The 11,853-nt window shown below is 53.1% G+C and overlaps 1 protein-coding gene across 2 annotated transcripts in view; it reads right to left on the reverse strand.

Annotated features, from left to right (window-relative positions):
* The window catches only part of LOC112653385 (cell migration inducing hyaluronidase 1), a 138,678-nt gene extending 129,103 nt beyond the window's left edge, over nt 1–9,575 (reverse strand). For both annotated transcript variants that reach the window (XM_025437496.3, XM_025437495.3), the window contains exon 1: nt 9,476–9,575. The gene's annotated coding sequence lies outside the window, so the exon portion shown is untranslated. The remainder of the gene's footprint in view (nt 1–9,475) is intronic.
* Nucleotides 9,576–11,853: the final 2,278 nt, after the last annotated feature.

Raw genomic sequence — 11,853 nt, forward strand, 5'->3', positions numbered from 1 at the left:
CTATGAATTACAATATTACCATAAACATGCATTCTCAAAATTGAAAACTCAAGCAACATTGGGCATCAGTCAGAGCACGGGCATTTGGGTGCACACAGATCTGGGTCCCAGTTCCAACTGCATCACCTCCTAATGTCCCTGAGGAACTCAAGGCTCCTGAGCAGCCCTCAGCAGACCTCACTGGGTCTCCATCTGATGCCTTGCTCAGGGCCATCAGGAGGATTCAATGCTCCCATGGAGCCTGACCTCTTAGTCAATGCTCAGTAAATACCAGGTATCCATAATAATGACAAGTATAACCCCAAGGGCCCCCCAAGGGCAGACCTTGAGAAGGTGACTGACTGGTAGGACTCTGGTTTCATCCCATGCCAGCAGAATTACAAGGATCCACATCAAATCTCTTTCTGTGAGAAACGTATGCACTGGGGGGGGGGGGGGTTGGAGCTCCAATGTAGGGCTCATGCAGCCATATAATTAATAAATACCTTGTGCCTGCTATGTGCTAGGCTTTGGGAATACCCAGAACATAAAAATCTCTGCGTCTGAGCCCAGGGAGGTCCTGTCCTGAATGAAGAAATGCCTCTTTCTTGTACTGACACGAGGCCCTTTTGTGCATCATGGGAAGGAGATTCCAGCCTTGTGCAAACCTGACCCTCACGGCTCAGACCAGGTCTCTGTTCTGCTCTGCTCCCCTGACCCACGAGAGGTGGTGTCCCCGAATGACCCCACAGAGCACAGACTCACGTTTGTGCTTATTAAGCAAGATTCAATCAAAGCACCATCTTTTTTTTTTTTTATGTTAAAAATAGCCTCTCATTTAAAGTAACTGTATGTGGGGATGTTCAAAGTAAAAATGAAATTCACTACATGGTCATTCTCAGAAAATCCCAAGAAATGTTTATATGTTACCATTTGTAACAACATTACCCAAGGACCTTAAAATTTAAAACAGACGCAAGCTCTCGCCTGGCCACCTGGCTCATGTATCTACACAACCCACGATTATGTGGCGATTATGTGGTCGGAGGAATCTCTGAGCCTCTTCCAAGCTATGAACCAGACAGACACCGCTGAGATTGCTGTGCCTTCTTATTTTTTTAAAAAAAATCATTTAAATGAGAAGAAATTCTTGCACAGGCAAGTTCCAAAGCTAAAATCCAACAGCTGCTTTCTCTTTTGCTACCAGGAACTGAATTGAGAAATCAGATGAACTCAGTCCCTTCCGAAGAAGTCACAGACACAGTGACACATCAGCCCAGCAGAATCTGCAAAACATTTCAGCATGGACACCACGATGCCTTCCCTCTAAAAGCGAAAGGAGGCAAAGGAGAAGGGAAAACAGGCCTCAGGTCCACGGAAGTCTGCTGAGAGCTCACCCTCCTCTCCTCCTTCTCCCCGACAGCGCTACACCCAGATCAAATCAACAGTTGGGTTAAGAGCCAGAGGCACTGATTGGTTCACATCACCAATACCTTTTTGCCGTGTCTCGGGCACTGGCCTCTCCACGTGGCATTTGCTGGACTGAGGCTGAGGTCAGGGTTCAAAATGTAAAAGAGCACCAAAACCCCCCAGTTGTTAATATAAACAATATTGCAATGCCCCATTTCAAAAATTGAAATTCATGCAGAAAATCCATAGGGAACCAAATATCACAATTGTGAATAAAGACAGGATCAGGGATGCCTCCTGGGGGGGCTCAGTGCTTGAGTGTCTGCCTTCAGCTCAGGGGGTGATCCTGGGGTCCCAGGATTGAGTCCAGCATTGGGCTCCCTGCAGGGAGCCTGCTTCTCCCTCCGCCTCTGTCTCTGCCTCTCTCTCTATGTCTCTCATGAATAAATAAATATAATCTTTAAAAAAAAGGACTACAGGATCCACGTGACTGACTTTCTCCTGTGTTTACTCGTGTGTCATGAGAGGCCGCGGAGCTGCGGGACCAGGAGCACCAGCCGGCTGAAGTGTGCAGTGGCTGCAGGAGGGACGAGAAGGGACCAAAGCACACTCACGGCTCAGCAATGTCGGTGAAAAACAACCTTTTGCTGAGTAACGCGGAAATGGATCTGAAACATATGGATTAGGTTCGTCCGAAAATAAACACAATTTTTAAAGGAAAGGGAAAGTACTTAGCCACTGTGTTTGAGGTTTTCCTGAACCCAAACCTTTGGAAAATTAGCATATGAGTGAATTACTCAGTGCCTGTAACACAGTCAGCTTTGAAATAGGCTGGTCCTAAAACCACCAGTTTGCTCAAAAACATTTTTGTTTTTCATGGTTTTCCCAAAGCTGTTCTCCAACTCACTCCTCCTGAGGTTTCATTCCTGTTATTCTTTTGAGGAAGGAGAAAGCTTTGCACACCCATCGTCAGCCTGGGGGGCTCTGGACCTCCCGGGGTCAGGAAGCTCTAGGGGAAGGAGCTGGGAATAATTACCCAACCACACAGCAAGGACAAGAGCCCTGGAAGGAAGGCAGGTGAGTGCAAGCCAAGGTGCCACCCTGTACCAGCTCTGTACCCTCGGGCCCCTGCGCCCTCATCGCCCACCAGCAGACACCACTGCCCGCGCCCCCAGGGAGTAGAGAGAGCCAAACATGGCCTCTGCATCCAGTAGACAGTTCAGGGTCACCACTGAGCACCCCCAGATAGTTCTGTGGGATCTAGGGAGCCAGGGTCTTTGGTCACCCTTGCCAAGAGGCCAGGGCGACATAGGAGCCAGCCACTGTCCAGCCCTAGCAAGCCAGGATGGGCTGCATCCTGATGGTTTGGGAGTCAAATCCAAAGTTCAGGGTGTTCCAATGTCTAGGGTGATATGGTCTAAAGCAAAGACCCCTGAATGTGAGGCCAGATGCTCCCAGATGGTGAGGCTGCTGGTCACCCACCAACACGGCAGCGCTCCCTGACGCTGTGGGGTTCAGCGGGTTGTTGTTCTGGCAGCAGGCAAGAGGAGCCTCTGGCACCTGGGGACACCCACCTGGAGGGAGATGCCACCTGCCTCTTTGCTCCGCTGAGGCTCCTCACAGAGCCAGCAGGGTCTTCCAAGAGGTGGGGGTGTCCTCCAAGTTCCCCAGACTAACCACGTGTCACTTTGATCACCTTAAATCAGTCATAGGATTTTTAGAGCTGGGTCTATGCTCAGAAGGGGTTCTTCAGATCCCTTTCTAAGGAGAAGAAGCACCAATACTTTTCTAAGGAGAAGAAGCACAGGTGGGTGAGGACAGCGCCCCCCCTTGGGGGTTGTCCCATCTGAGCATTGATTTTCTCCAGTAGAAGAGCTCTGTTAGAAGCAAGCAGGAGCCACAGCTTGAATTGGAACCTTCCATCCCATCCCCATGGAGTCAGCAGAGCTTCTCTGTTTTTATACTTTCGACTTACAGTCCCCGTTCAAACTCCACTTTCAAAAACCTCCCACATTCAAATTTGTCTCCTTTATATCAGTGAAAAAGGACGCAAGATCCTGGAAATAATTTATCGAGTCTTATACCTCAAAATAAGCTATTTTTCCTTCTTGCCAGCTTCTATAGAATCGGAAGAATCTTGGGTGCATAGATTGACGGACAAGGTTGGAAATAAAAAGCCCATTTTTTTGCAAGAAGTTCACACCTCTCTTTGTCTCCTGTGCTGGTCAGCTACAGCTTGAGTCTTCTGAGCCAGTATCTGTCACATACACTTGTCACCAGTAACCCACACACCTCATGTTTGTGAGACAATCACACACAGCATACTTCTGGCATCATCTTATTAAAAACTGTTGACACCAAGCCCAGCAAGACATCCAGAATCTTAAGACATAGCAAGACAAGCCACAATAATATGAAGCTGGCACTAGTAATATGAATACCGAAAGCAAAATGAAATGATCCAAGGCAGAGGTTTTCAAACGGTGCTCCTTGGAACCCACAGAGCTCTGTGGAACTCCTGGGGGACCTCGAGATAAAAACGTCCTCCCAGCCACAGCCACTTTTTATCTGGTTTGTAAATGAGATGTAGTAAGACTTTGTTGGGAAAAAAAATTATGGTTATAGTAGTTGAAAACCACAAGTCTATGAAACTAAAGACACCAGGTGCTCAGAAGGACTCTCTCTTCTGCCTGGTATGGTTCAAGGTCTGGGTGGGTAAGGGCGCTTATGCACCTGGGACAGGTAAGGAGCTTCCTGAACATGATAGGTTGTGGGACATAAGAGGTTTAAGCCTGCCTGGGCTTCTGGATCTTTCCCTGAGGCCTTTTCTCTGTGTGGAACACCTTCTGAATTCTGCTCCCCAAATCTCACGTTGCCTCATGGGAAAATCCCTATGAACCCCTGCTAATCCTGCCAGAAGCACTGTATGCCCCCCTTCCTGGGGAAGTCCTCTGGCTTCCCTTGTCCCCAGCAGGTTCCTGGCCCACCGATCCTCCTGACCCACGTGTCTCAGCCCTCATCACACCATATGGCAGCTTCTGACCTAGGCGGCTGTTCTCCCAGCCAGACTGTTGTTAGCTCTGAATGCCAGGGACCATTTATTTAATCCCACCTCCTCCCATGGCTAACACAGGACCTCCATGTAAAAGATGATCAAAATTTTGTACTCAATTTTTTTTTCTGCCTCCAGATGCGGCAGTGGATGATAGGACGCGATCGCACACCTACGTTCTGGGCTGACCATCATGCATGCTCATCCTGCAGGAATGTCACAGGGAGGGGGGCTGAGCAAGAGAACGGAGGTTTAAATTTCATTTTTAGGTTCAAAAAAAAGTTGTGATTTTTAGAGGCAAGTAAAGTTGTCTAAATGTAAACATGCATTCTCTGTGTCTGGAACCAGAGTGAGATGAGACTCCCCAAGTGATCTCTTAATACCAGCAAAATTACATTCAGATGCCTCTGCCAGGCAAAGATAAATTGCCATTTGCACAATGGTCTTGCACTTAAAAGTAACTCGGTTCAGAGAGCTGGAAAATTTATTATGACAGGGAAAAGGGGATGATATTTAGTCTACTGATAAGACAGTTTAGGAGCAACAATAATTACCTCCAAGAATTTGAGGGGTCATTATAAGGTCATTAGGAGGACACAGGCCAGCTGGACTGCATGCATTCAGACACCAGAAACTGACTTAACATAGACCAAGAAGGGCTGAGCTGGATTATAGGAAGGCAATGATGTACCCCTGGCACCTCCCAAGGAGCTCGGTGGGCCACGGCATCACTTGGGAGTTGGTTAGGAAAGCAGACTCTTGGGCCCCTCCCCAGTGCAGCCAATCAGAGTTTGCATCTTCACATGCTCCCCAGTAATTCTACATAGTCCAGTCTAGGAGGCACTGGCCACTGTGCTTTGCCCAGTTTTGGGCCCAAGCCTTACAGCCAACAGCAGGAACTCCTGAACCCAGACAAGATCAAACAGTGTGACAGGCTCCCGGGGAAGCTCAAAGCCCTCCTGCCCCCTCGAGATGTCTAGGAACAGGAGAGGCAGGCCACTTTACACTGGCGAAGGACCAGCTTCTAGACGTGCCTTCCCCATAACACAAAATGCCTAATGGCCAAGCTCTCCTACAGACAGCCGAGAGAAACACCTGGGGTTTTCAAAAGCAGTTGTCTGATAAAAGCACTTTAAACCAAGTTATATCTAAATCAGTCCTGTGGCTGCCCTTGCAAAGATTCAGAGATAACACCTCAGCAGTTTTCCAGTGCAGGAGGAGCCAGACTGTTGGAGCTGGAGAGAAGGAGACCTCCTCCCGGGGAGTGCTGGGGGGAGGCTGCTGTGCTCTCCAGGGCTCATGCACCTGCAGGGGCTGGGAGGGAAGGGAGGACCTGTGTGCCTGCAGCCACGTTGAGCCTCGACAGAGCCCTCAAAACCATCAGGCGGCATGGGGGCAGCCCATAAACATCTCTGTTCCTCTTAGGAAAACAACCCACACACTTGTGTTTCTCTGGGGCTGTAACTACCAATGCATTCGTTCTACAATGTGCTGCTCTGCCAATACCACAGAGGGGGCTACTCAAGCAGCGGGGTTCAGAGAAGGCTGAGAATGACTGAGCTCACCCCACTCGTCTTGCTGGCCTTTCCCAAATGCCACTCTTGCTGTCTGACCTGCCCCAGAGGCTCAGACCCAGAGTGCCACAGGGCCTATGGAGAGCCCCCTGCCACCTCCGAGGCAAGTTCCTCCCCTCACTGGCCCTGACTCCAAGGGGGTTCTGTGGTTCAGTTGTCTTCCTACCAGAAAGCTCTGTGTGCTGGATACCGGAACCTGTGTGGAAGCCCAGAGAAGAGAGCCAGGGCTTCAGGGTGAGCTTCAGGGTGAAGCCCAGCCTCCTGCTCCATTCACACCATCAGGCAGACGAAACTCATGGAAAGACTCCCAGCATCTGTGCACCGCATCTGTGAGCTCCATGTCTTTCAGATGGAGGGAGCTAAGATGACTTCTGATCTACCAAGGAAAAACACAGATGAAAAAAATCTAAGAGTACTAGAATATGAAAATGGCAAATACAGACACACACACACACACACACACACACACACGTGTACGTACTTTTTTTCAGGAAAAAAATTCTAACTGTGAGATTGGGCCCATTATAATTCCATTATCCAAACTTTATGGTATTCATGATTTTTACCAGACAGAATCCCAAATGCAGAGCTGGAGGGTATCTTCAAATCCAGCTGGGATCAAATAACTAGCCAATGTTCCAGGCAGACCTGTGTCCCAGGCAGGATCTCACAGCCAAGCAGGGCTCCACCATGAAGGGATGTGCTGCCTTTTGCATGGGGAGGACCCCACATGAGCTTCCCAGACAAGGTGCTGTCCAGTGCAGCAAACCCTCACTCCACCCTGCAGTGATCCAGAAACAGGGGCCATGGAGGCCACTCCCCATCAAGACCCGAGAAAATTCATCCCCGCCCCCGCAGCAAGACAAGGAGGGCTTTTGGAAATCCTGGGTTGTTTTGAGAGAAGTGTCAGGAAGAATTATTCCTCTCATCTGGAGGGCTATGCCAATATTTTGAAAATGACTTACTTTGTCTTTCTTCCAAGTGGTAGAGGTGAGAAAAACAGGTGCCTGATTTGTCTCACTGAAAGTTCTTCTGTTTATCCTTGAACAACATTTTTGTTGGCATTGTGATTAACTTCAATACTTTCATCCACAAGTTCTCCAACATGAACATAGAGTGGGAAACGGAGTCTCCCTGTCAAACAATTGCTGGTTAGTGGAGAGAGCAGAGGGCAGGTGCTGCAAAAGAAACTTTGAAATACACCTGTGATCACTGCCATTTTAAGAGTGTTCTCTGTACTCCATGAGGGGCTAAGTGGTTTACATTGTGCCATTTTAGTTCTCGTTGGCAACTCTGCCAGGGAGAGTGTGTGGTCCCATGTTACAGATGAGGAAGCAGGCACAGAGCTCAAGTACCTTTAACAAAATCACACACGCTTCCTCAAAAAAAAAAAAAAAAAAAAGGATGCTTGATTTTTTTTTTACTTCTCCATGGACCTCCATCAGTCATCAACAGAATCAGACCTTGGACATGCCTTACAATTTTATGATAGAGGAAGATACACACTTCTGTATAGGTGCAGAGGGCAAAAAGGAGAGCCCCACTCCATGCCATTTCTTAGCCGAGAAAGGAGGTGCCTAATTTGCACAGGTGAACCCCTACAGGTTCTCCCCTCCCTGTTTCCAAGCAACCAACTCGAAAATGCATCAAGTGAACTCAAGAGGAACCTTTGGGAGCTTCTTGAAGAGTGTTTTACACCGTGGAGAAAACAATGTGGAGAAAACAATGAGGATCAGAAAACAGCATAGCTGCTTTTAGCAAATGCATCCAAATACATTCTCCGAAACTTGTTCTATTGGATGCTTCTCCATCCTGTCTCTGTGACTCTGACACTAATATCTCTTCCCAATACCAAATTTGCTAAATAATGTAATAAAATGCAACACAACCCCATGCTGTGTAGAGAGAGCAGTCTGAGCAGTCCCTAATTAGGTCTGGCATGATCTCACTGCCTCATCGGAGGCTCAGGCGTCACACATTTATAATAACACCTCTGAAGGGCCTCTGGGCGCTGCCGAAGAGCCGGAGACCCCCTCCCCGCCACCCCCCATGCCCGAGGTCCGGGACGGGGCTCGGCGGCAGGCCCATCGAGGACCCGGTCACCAACCACAGGCTCCCTTTGCCCTCCCGCGGCCTTGGGACAGGTTACAGAGGGCTCTCAAAAACTAGCTGTCCCTGTCCTGCTGCCCTGTGTCTCAACACCTGGCGTCTGGGAGGGAAGCAGGCGACTTCCCGAGACCCAGGGCCGCGGACCCGGAGCGGAGGAAGCGGCTGGGAGCTGTCCATGGTGGCGCCGCGCCTGGGCACGCAGAGCCGCCGGCTTCCAGCCCCCGGGCGCGCCCCGTCGCCTCCAGACCGCGGAATGGAGCCGCTCGCTCCCGGGCTCACCCTCTCGGGGGCTGGGGCTGCAGCCAGGAACTGGCTCAAACATCAAAAGAGTAGTTTCAAAAGAGAGTTCTCACCTGTGGGCATCGCTGGCTGCGCTCTGCGGAGCGAGACTCCGGACCTCAAAGCCTGCTGCTGGAGGCGCGCCTGGGACGGCCGTGGTGTTGGAGCCGCGGGCACCGGCGGCGGGCGCGGAGAGCTGCGTCTGCGGCTGAGGACCTGGGCGCCCTGGGCGCCTTTCTCAAGAGCACATGCGTGCCGCCGGGTCCGTTCCAGAAGGTCTCTGGCCCTCGTCCCCAGGGCGACGAGCTGGAGACCCAGCCACAGCCCTGGCTTGCGCTTCGCCAGGCGCCTGCCTTTCACCTAATTTAACCCTTCCTGAAGCCGAGGTCCCTTGCCAGGCACCAAAGAACCGTCTCCCAGCAATGCCTGGCTGGCAGTCTCTGTCCAAACGTCAACAGGGGCTGTCACCTCTTTTAACATTTAATTGCACCCCCCCCCCCAGGTCCCCCTCCGGGGCACCACGCCGCTGGGACCCAGCGCCACCCGGGGAGAGTGCGCGAGCCAGCGGAGCCAGCGGGAGGTGATGGGGACCCCAGAAGGAAGACCTTGCCGAGGCCGAGCAGCAGGGCGCAGACCTGTTGCCAGGCGCACACCCGCGGGTGCACGATGTGCGCGGCTCCCCGCCGGCTGGACCCGCGAGCTGGCCCTCTGTGCGCTCCCTCGCCCGCAAGCCCCTTTCCCGGGCGCCAGACCCCTTCCCTCTGCCCCTGAGAAGGGGGCTGACTCTGCAGAAAGCAAGTCCCCCCCCCCCCCCAACACACACGCACCGCCGGTCCTGCTCCTGGGACGCTGGCGCCCCCGGGCACCTGCTGCTTGCAAAGGATCACACGGTTTCGGAGAAACCTCCCAGAGGGCAGGGACAGGGGCGTGCGCCCTTCGACGGGCTCCCAGACGGACGGACAGACCGCAGAGCACAGAGCGCACGGACTGGCAGGAGCCCGAGCCGGGCACCGTGCCCCGGGAGCGCGGGAGGCGCCGGCGCGCGCTGGCCTCCCCCGGGGCTCGGGCTTACCTCGCGGTCGGTGGCCGAGGCGGCGGCACGCCCCAAGGGCAGGAGTGCGCGGCCGGGCCGGGCGGGTGGCAGGGCGACGGGCCCGCGAGCTCCGAGGACGCGTCTGGAAGAGTGGGGCTCCGCGCGCGGCCCGCTCCGCCCCGATGGCCGCAGGCGCCGCGCTCTGCTCGCGCTCCGCTCGCGCTCCCCGGCGCCCGCGCCCCAGCGGCCGCTTTTATAGCGCGCGGCGGGCTCGGCGCCGCCGGCCGCTGGCTCCTCCCCGGGGCCCCAGACGCCCGCCCCCGGCCGACCGCCCCTCGCCGAGGTGGGGCTGGGGCCCGCGCCCCGGCCGGCCCCGGGCGGGCTCTGGCGGCCGCTCTGGGAGGCGCAGACCCGAGCCCGCCGCGCCGGGGCCCGCGGACAGCCCCGCGGCGGCCGGGTGGGGGCGCTGGAGCCCGGGCGCGGACCCGCTCGGCCCCCCGGCCCCGGCCCCCGGCCCCCGGCCCGGCCCCCGGCCACGGGCTGTGGAGGGAAGGCCCTGCGTCGGCCCGAGTGGCCGCGGGGTGGGGTTCAGAGTCTCAGGATCTTCTTTTCTTTTCTTTTTTTTCTTTGTTAACTTATCAAAAAAGTGTGGCCTTGGAGAGACCCTGGTACGCGGGACCCAGCGTTCCTGCAAGAGCAACGCGTTCAAAGAGAACTTCATCTGAAACCAGAGTCAGACACACCAGACAAAGGTCTTAAGCCCCTCTGGGTGGCACTATTCTCATCAAGGAAATGGGTTCTCTGAGGCTTCCTCACCTGACCTACTGGAGGATAGAAATGAGGATAGAAATGAGGCTGCAAGGGCAGCCCGGGTGGCTCAGCGGTTAGTACCGCCTTTGGCCCGGGATGTGATCCTGGGGGCCTGGGATCGAGTCCCACATCAGGCCCCCTGCATGGAGCCTGCTTCTCCCCCTCCCTCTGCCTGTGTCTCTGCCTCTTCCTCTCTCGCTCTGTGTGTGTCTCTCGTGAATGGCCCTTGTCCCCAGGGCGACGAGCTAGAGACTCTTTGGGAAAAAAAAAAAAAGAGGTCTTTGAAAAAAAAAAAAATGAGGTTGCAATATGCAGATACTTAGCACATAGTAGGTGCTCTGTAAATTAGAATCCCTCCAGCATCCTCTTTTACTGGACAGATCAAGATCCTCAAGGGTCAAGGGAAACAATGTGACGCCTCTAGATGGTCTCCTGCCCGAGGAAACAGTACAAGTAGAAAGAGCCCATGTCAGATCCCTGGGGCATCTGGAGTCTTTTCTCAAATCTGCCACTAACTTGCTGGGTGACCCGTGGTCATCTACTCCCTTCTCAGGGTCTCTGCTTGTCGTTTGTAAAATGAGGGTTTTGATACCAGTTTTTTTTTTTCCATCTGTCCCACTTTTTTGGAGTTTACAACGTAGCCCTTTCACCTTACTAGCTGGAGCCTCCTCGAATATGTTTCTTCCTTCCTTCCAGCCAGCACCCGGTGAGAACCAACTCTGTGGGGAAGGTCCTCATTCTAGGCAGCACACACCAGCCCCATGAAGGCACCACCACCAAACCAGTCAGGCAGAAGCTGCTAGAGTCTGTGTCTGTCTTCCAGGCTGGGGCAGAAGCCCTGACTGCCTGGCTAACCCAGGGAAGCCCTGAGTTCCTCCACAGGCCCTTCCCAGAAAGCTGGTCTGGACCCTCACTGGGGTCAGTGATTAGAATCCTCAACCCTTCCTTGACATCTTGAAAGGTAGCCAGCTGGGTCTTTTGGCAAGCATCCCTCCCCCACCTCTCCTTTCCAGCAAATTTAGATGGAGCTACTACCCACCCTCCTCAACCATCATTTCTAGTTCCCTTCCTTTCTTTAAGAGGAAGCCCAGACACCAGGACCCACAAATATCTGGAAGATGCTGAGGATCTGGGTACTCAGAGAGACGGCAGCTTTGAATCAGTCTTTCTTGGAGCATGGAGAGCTACAGGGGAGAATAGATCTGAGGCCTGCAAGGCATGTGCTCTCTAGTGAGAGGTGAGCTCCACAGGGACCGAGACTCTAAACAGTGAAGGAAGACTCTTGTGTGCTGATGGGCTCTGAGAATTCCTTAGTCATGTTTTCTCAAAGTACATTCCTTGGTGTCCAGCTTTCTTTATCACAGACCAATGCCCAGGGGAGAAAGTAATGCTGATGGATTGCAAACAGGCTCCACATGTCTGAAATCAGACCGTATCAATGCCCATTTGGCACTTCCCATCATCATGGGATGGACGTTGACTGCCAGGCAACCCTCTGTGGCAACGTGGGCAGCCTTGGTCCTCTAGAATGCCTACCCAGGCTTGCCTTGATGCATGGGCTTGTTCTTGGGAGGGCGAGAGAGCAACTGGTTAGGAAGGGCTGTGTG

The sequence above is a fragment of the Canis lupus genome, chromosome 3, assembly GCF_003254725.2.
Source record: "Canis lupus dingo isolate Sandy chromosome 3, ASM325472v2, whole genome shotgun sequence".
In the NCBI taxonomy this organism is placed as follows: Eukaryota; Metazoa; Chordata; class Mammalia; order Carnivora; family Canidae; genus Canis; species Canis lupus.